This window comes from Magnolia sinica, chromosome 14 (genome assembly GCF_029962835.1).
Source record: "Magnolia sinica isolate HGM2019 chromosome 14, MsV1, whole genome shotgun sequence".
NCBI lineage: Eukaryota > Viridiplantae > Streptophyta > Magnoliopsida > Magnoliales > Magnoliaceae > Magnolia > Magnolia sinica.
Genome location: NC_080586.1, coordinates 21,353,227 through 21,361,008, shown reverse-complemented (window position 1 = coordinate 21,361,008; position 7,782 = coordinate 21,353,227).

Below are 7,782 nucleotides of genomic sequence, written 5' to 3'. Positions count from 1 at the left end.
CAATGGTTAAAGAGGTTGGAGTAGAACATTGTCCTATAATAGCCGATGATGCCCCAACTTTGTACACAACAAAATTAATGGCGAAGAAAGGTCCGTTTTGAACATAATGTGTGGCAGAACATATTAAACAATGCTTTGGAGAGAGGTGAAAACCCATGTAGAAGATGTTTAAAACTATAAAATCAGATAACAAGCTAGTCCATCTACCAACTCATTATGTGCCGATTATGCGATTACCATAGCCCTAGCATATCCAAGTTAGCATACAAATTAAAAAAATGATTACATAGGCTAACCAACTACTCAAGGTAGCACTAGTTAGACATTTAGACCTACATGTTCCATATTAAGAATTTCTTCAAATACCCCTTCAAACAGGGAACAGTAAATTTCTCCAAGACCAACAAATAAATCCTATGTGATATAAGTCTTTCAGTATATTTTTATATAAGCCCCCTCAGTATCTCCTTAGCATGCCAAAATATATTTCATACATAAAATATATGCTGGTAAAGCAGCAATTGGAACAATGATTTATGGCCCATGTGGAACTCATAGATTATTCATGACTACTGAATTTTTTATCATCTAGTGCTATGTAATACATTGCTTTACACATAACATAGTGATGGCTTGTACAAATAGTCTTCATCAACTGTTTAATAAACCAAATCCATGAGTGTTGGGTGAATTAGAAAGGTGAATCAGACTTAATTGTGGCCTGGAAACTATGGAGGAGAAGGGCTTCTTAGTTTTTTTTTCTTTTTTAATCATATTCACATTTTGGTTATTATGGAGTTGAGAATTGTTGATGAGTAACAGTTGCTTGTTGGTAATGGGGGGTTAGGGAATTATTTGAAGGTTTACATTGAGAGTGTGCTATTTTCCCTTCTTCTTCTTCTTCTTCTTCTTCTTTTTGGTTCATGTCTTCACCCAATTACACTCCCTTTTCAGTTAATGAGTTTCATGAGACAAGTAAATGACAGGTGATTATCGTTGCATGTTCTTTGAGGAACGAAAATCTGACATTGGATTTTGCATACAGGATGACATGCTCGTTGAGATTGTAATAACTATTAACACACTTTTTTCTTCTTCTTTTTTTTTTTTTCAGGGAATGGTAGTGGTTGCTCTTTTAAGGCATTTTGGACACCCTTACCGGTAAGATTGGAGGCTTACATTGATTAAATGCTTATTTTTTTTTCATGAGTTTTTGCTATTCATTTTAAAAAGCAGGATATATTTCTAACATGTCTTCCTTTAACCAGTTTTTTTTTAAAAATTTATTATTATTTTTTTAAAGCTGGGAACTTGCTTCAACATAAAAAATAAAAATAAAAATAAAAAAACTAACATTTGATTCTGCTGGCGTGAAATTAATTGCAGTCGGTGTCGGCACTCCTGAAAAAGCTCGTATTCTTGCCAAGCTGGTAGTCATCTTTGTTTTCTTTTCATCAAATGTTCAATAAGTTGCAGTAGTGTGGTTTATTTCTCTTGTATCTGTAGAACTTGCTCCACTTGTTTGCATTCTTATTTCTGAATGGGATGGTGGAACTATATCATCATAACCTGTTCATGGATTTCAACCAATTTGGACATATTGACTACCCTATCTCCGTTCAAATTTTGTAGATTGCTATTCTTATTATACTTATGCTGGTTTCCATTGAAATTTTTGTCTGGTTGTGTTTTTCTTTCTTTATTACATGCACGATTTATGCCCTCACTAGTTTCCAATCTAGTTTTTCAGGGTAAATTGTCATCCTACCAATGCATAATAGGATCTATCTTGCTTATTTTTACCCTAAAAAGTTGACTGGATTTTGGGTTTGATTGTTGTGGTGCATTCAGGGAAAATGTATTTTGAGAATTCTTGTACAGGGTTGGCTTTAATTGTTGGAATTGCGATGTTGGGAGCATTAGGCCTTCATGGGTCTGATTCATAGATGGTTGCTTTTCCATTGATGTTTTTATAGGCAGTCTTACCTAGTCAATCTAAGTCAGAGAAACTGAATCTTGGTTTTGAGATTTATTATATTCAGCAACAGTAGTCAATTGAGGGGCTACATCTCTACTATGTATTCTTTGGATCTTAGAGTTCAGAATTTCCTAAACTATGAGATGCATCTATATGAAATTAGATGCAAACATGGAGACATGCTAGGAGAAGCACAGGGTGGTGGAATAAATGGTAACAAAAAGAAATTCAACTTTTCTGCAACCCTCTCCTAGTCAAGCTTATTCTTAGCCTTATACTCCATCCATGATCATGATGGTTAAGATTATCAAATACGCTTATTCTCAACCTTATACTCCATCCATGATCATGATGGGTTGTGACAGTTTGATGATCGGGTTTCGGTAGCATATTTTTCATGTGTACACTGGATCTGAGTCAGCATCATTTTGATAATGATGAACTATTGTTGTAGTGTAGCCTAATTTTTAATAGCTTAAGTTGTGTATTATTAAAATCACTGTTTGACATGTACAGTTTTACTAGCAATGCAGGCCTTCGTGGTATACCAGGGCTACCTACATGTGGGCCTCACCTCTCCACTAGCTCTAAGGTTGTCATTGCGTTGGGGGCATTTATACACTTGCACTTATTTTCTTCTGTTCCATATGCTGGTGGAAAAGACGATAGAATATTCTTCGAGCTCAGAAGCTTGCTAGTATGTCATGCATGTGCATATGGATGTGTCCATGAATGGTAAGTTCCTAATTAGTTTCTTTTTGTATTGTCTGCTTTATAGGCTGGCATTATGTTTCTGGAACTGGCTCATTTTTCAGAGAGAAAATTACCCCAACCATTCAGGCCAGGTGTCCTAGTGCATTTGATTGGGTTTATAATGCCATGTATTTCTTGCCTAAGCTATAATGACAATAGTTTGTCCAATTATTCATGTTTCCAGGATTCTACTTCTGGCCTTTTGCTTCGTGATGTTATATTAAGCATCTTACATTGTTATCATGTGACTGTTGGAAATATTGTTGTCATTCGAGGACTCTACTTCTGGCCATTGGAGTCAGGGCCTTCTAATGCTAGTTGGTGGCCCTAAGGTTTTATGGAAAAACTGTAAACTGTTTCTCTAGTTTCTTGGGAAGAGACTTTGAGAGACTTTTCATGAAACCCTGAGCAAGAAGAATTGTCATGCCAGACAACATCACAAACTCTATGGGCCACTGGATCATTTTCTGGAGGGATTCCCAATGGTTTCTACTCTGTCATTCCAGTAAGTAGTAGCTTTTATTTCTCAGTTGGGATATGTGATTGTCATTGTTCCTTAGTTGTTTGTGGTTCATTTTTGGTACAATCTTGAACCAACTTTCCAGAACCGGATTGTCTACTATAAATGATTTAACTGCTGGTTAGTTGGAATTAGTTGTTCAGAAATTCCATAAACTCAAGTGGAGGTAACCTGTTCATGAGAATGAACTGTTTCTGGCAGGTTGTGGAGGTGCCTAATGTCTCATGGGAGGACATTGGTGGGTTGGACAATGTCAAACGGGAACTTGAGGAGGTATGTCTTTCATTGGGCTTTTGCCTTTTCTTCTTTGTTTTTCATACTTAAAATATATGCTGGTAAAGTAGCAATTGGAACAGTGATTTGTGGCCCATGTGGAACTCATAAATTAGTTGGAATTGGTTGTTCAGAAATTTCATGACTTCTAAATTTTTTATCATCTAGTGCTATGTAATACATTGCTTTACACATAACATAGTGATGGCTTGTACAAATAGTCTTCATCAACTATTTGATAAACCAAATCCATGAGCGCCTGGTGAATTAGAAAGGTGAATCAGACTTAATTGTGGCCTATAAACTATCGAGGAGAAAGGCTTCTCAGTTTTTTTTTGTTTATATATATATAATATATATATATATATATATATATATATATATATATATATATATATATATATATATATATATATATCATATTCACATTTTGGCCTAATTTTTCATGCTCCATTTGTTTGCATTCTTGTTTCTGAATGGGATAGAGGAACTATATCATCATATCCTGTTCATGGAGTTTTATAAGCATCTTAACCTCTTCTACATGGGTTCCTCTTCTTATTCACTTCTATAGATATGTACTAGTTTATCTTTGTTATAATTTGAGATTGATTTTTTTCCCTTCATTTGGTGCATCATTTGCAGACATTGGAAGGACTTCTTAAATTGCCAGAGAACAGGGAATGTGCTGACTGCAAAAGCAAGCAGGAATCTTGGTTAAATTGTGATAATGAATGATCTTAATTTTAAGAAGCTACTTGTAACTCTTTTTTCACATACAATGTATTTGGAGATGGTGGGATATGGAAGAACTTCGTAGGACGTATATAGAGATGGAGTCGAAGCTCAAGTTCAAACAGGTTCCTTTTTTGTAATTCTTATGACAGGTTCCTTTTTACCTTCTATTCCTTCATGAAATGATCTCTTAAATCCTTTCTATTCATTATGATCCCATGAATATGATGATCTATTTTAGGATGAAAAGAGTCATTCGGAGTTGGCAAAAGTGTCTACCATTCATGAGGAGCTGTTGTTGTAGGAATTGGATATTGCAAAAGAACTACTTAAGAACTTGCAGAAACATCAAGATGAGCTGGAAATGAAATCAAAATCAGATATTAAACTTCTTGTCAAAGAAGTTAAACACGCTAGATTGGAAAGTTTTAGGAGAGGCTTGAGCAAAGTGAAGTATTGTTTATTTAGAAATGTGAATGTAGGATGCATTGTATGATTTGATTGTTATTTATAATAAATGCTTCATTTTTTTCCTAATTACATTTTATGTACTATTCCTATCAGCATTAATTGTATTAGCTTAGATGAGTTGATCAATCACAGCAGGTTGTTGGAATGGTAATAGACACCGTTGTTATAATTTATATATATATATATATATATATATATATATATATATATTAAAATTAAACTTCAGCATATTACTACGTATTTCATTCCACTTTTAGCTACAAATATTATCTGTTACTGTAAGTACATTTCGGTACAGAAAGTATAGCTACGGATTATATCTGTAGTTATTAATATCTATTGCTACAAATGTAATCCATAGCCATAGGTTTTTGACCTTTAGCTACACCACCAATTACTATGGACGTGCTACAGACTATAACCATAGCAATAGGCCTTTAACTATGATTTTTATCCGTAGCCTTTGCCCCTTTTTCTGGTAGTGAATCCTCACCACTAGGTTTGAGGAAATATGTATGGAAGAAAGTGAAACATTCATGGACTTCTACACTAAGTTAAATGACATAGTCAACTCAATGTGGGATCTTGGAGATAGCAAACCAGAAAGTAAAGTCTATGCAAAGATACTGTGCTCATTGCCTAAAAGGTTCAATTCAAAAGTCACTGCTATTCAGGAACTTCTTGATACTGATAACATGCAGGTTGAAGAACTTGTTGGTTCTTTACAAACCTACGAGTTAAATTTTAAGGCTCCTAAAGGTAAATCCATAGCCCTAAAATCTTCTGAAGGTATTTCTCAAAATTCTAATAATTTTGATTGTGAAAATTCAGAGGATGATATGGCACTTTTAGCCAAGAAGTTTTATAAAATTTTCAAAAGCAAAAGGAGAGTTGATTTTCAAAAAGCCTCTGAGAAGAAAAAGGATAGATCTAAAACATGGAAATCACTTAAAGATAACCAATGTTTCAACTGCCGTGAATACGGCATTTGGGAAATAAATGTCTAAAGAAGGACAAACCTAAAAGGAAAGGTATGTTAGCTACATGGGATGAATCATCCTGCTCTGAAGCTTCTTCTGAGTTAGATGATTCTGAATCTGAGTCTACTGATGAGGTTAAGGCCTTAATGACTCTAACCAGAGTCACCTCCTCAGAAAGTTGTGATTCAATTTACAATGAAAATCTGAGAAGTGATCCTGAAAATGATGAAGATTTACAAGATGCCTACAATGCCCTATTCAGGGAGATTTGCAAGATAGCTATAAAATTCAAAATTTAAAAAGAAAAGTTTTTAAAGCTAAAAGAAAATTTTGATACTCTAGTTTTAGAAAAATCGCATCTATCTAATTATTTTCAAAAAACTAAGTGCGATTTAAATTTTAAACCATCTCAAAATGAAAATCTAAAATCAGAGAATGATAATCTAAAATTAGAAGTCTCTTCTCTCTTGAGTTTGAAGGATACTTGGAGGTATGCCCAGGGTGATCCTAAACTAGAAAGACTACTAACCGGATCAAGGAATTGTGGCGATAGATCTGGTCTGGGCTAAGATAAGAATACACCTCCTAAAAGTAAGCCTACTCCTCCTATGTTTATTAAAGGAGAATCCTCTAACTCAAAAGGGAAAGGTCTAAATTAAAAGAGTTATAAAAATCCAAAAACTTTTCAGGCTATGAAATCTAAAAGCAACCAGATCATGTATAGAAATCAGAATCTTAACCCCTTAGCTGAGAAAATTGTCGATTTACTGAAGGAGCTTCTAAAATCCAACTCGAATGGTATAATATATAACAAGTACAAGAATCGAAAAACCAACAATGTTCCAAAATCCAAAACTGTAATGAAATGGATCCCTAAGGTTACTTGTTTGATTGTTCACACTGCTTTCAAGGCTTCAAGTCAATCAAAGTGGTACCTAGACAGTGGATGCTCTAGACATATGACAGGTGACAAAGATTTGTTCACCAATCTCAAAGATATGGCTAATGGTTCAGTCACTTTCGGTGATGGTAGCAATTGCAGAATTGTTGGCCATGGTACGGTTCAACTCTTTAATCTTCCACCATTTAAGAATGTCTTGTTTGTAAAAGTTCTTAAGCATAATCTCTTAAGTATATCACAAATCTGTGATAATAAATATAACGTCAAATTCAACAATCAAGGGTGTGAAATTTCTAATGAAAATGGTTCTGTGATATTGACTAGTCGCAGAACTTCTGAAAACTGTTATATAGTCAGTAACTCAAGCTCGTCTAAATTATCGTATTACATGGTCCAAACCAATGAATCTGATCTATGGCATAAACACCTAGGACATATACACTATTGTAATCTCTATAAACTGAGCAAAGATGAAGTAATATGTGGTCTACCCAAGTTAAAGAAAATGAATAAAATCTATGGCGATTGTTAGATTGGAAAACAAACTAGAAGTGTTCACAAGAAAGTGAACTCTAGTGCCACATCCAAACCTCTTGAGCTCCTCCACATAGATCTAATTGGACCTACTAGAACGAAGAGTTGAGGTGGTAAAAAATATATGCTAGTAATAGTAGATGATTTTACCAGGTTTACGTGGGTAGTTTTCATGAGAGAGAAATCTAAAACTCTCGATGAAGTGAAAGGGTACTCAAGCTAATTCAAACTGAGAAGGAATCACCAGTTATTAAAATACGAAGTGATCATGGTTTCGAATTTGATAATAGCAACTTTGAGAAGTTCTGTAGCGATCATGGGATATCGCATGAATTTTTCGCTCCTAGGACACCTAACAAAATGGAGTTGTTGAAAGAAAAAATCATGTACTTCAAAATATGGCTAATGTTATGTTAAATAGCAAGAAACTTCCAAAAACTCTTTGGACTGAAGCTGTGAACACTGCTTGTTATATTATTAATCGTGTATATACTAGAAAATCGAATAATAAGATTGCATATGAACTGTGGTTCAATAAGAAGCCAACAGTCAAATATTTTTGAGTTTTTGGTAGTAAATGTTATATTCTACGTGACCGAGAAATTTTGGAAAAATTCTACACTAAAAGTGATGAAGG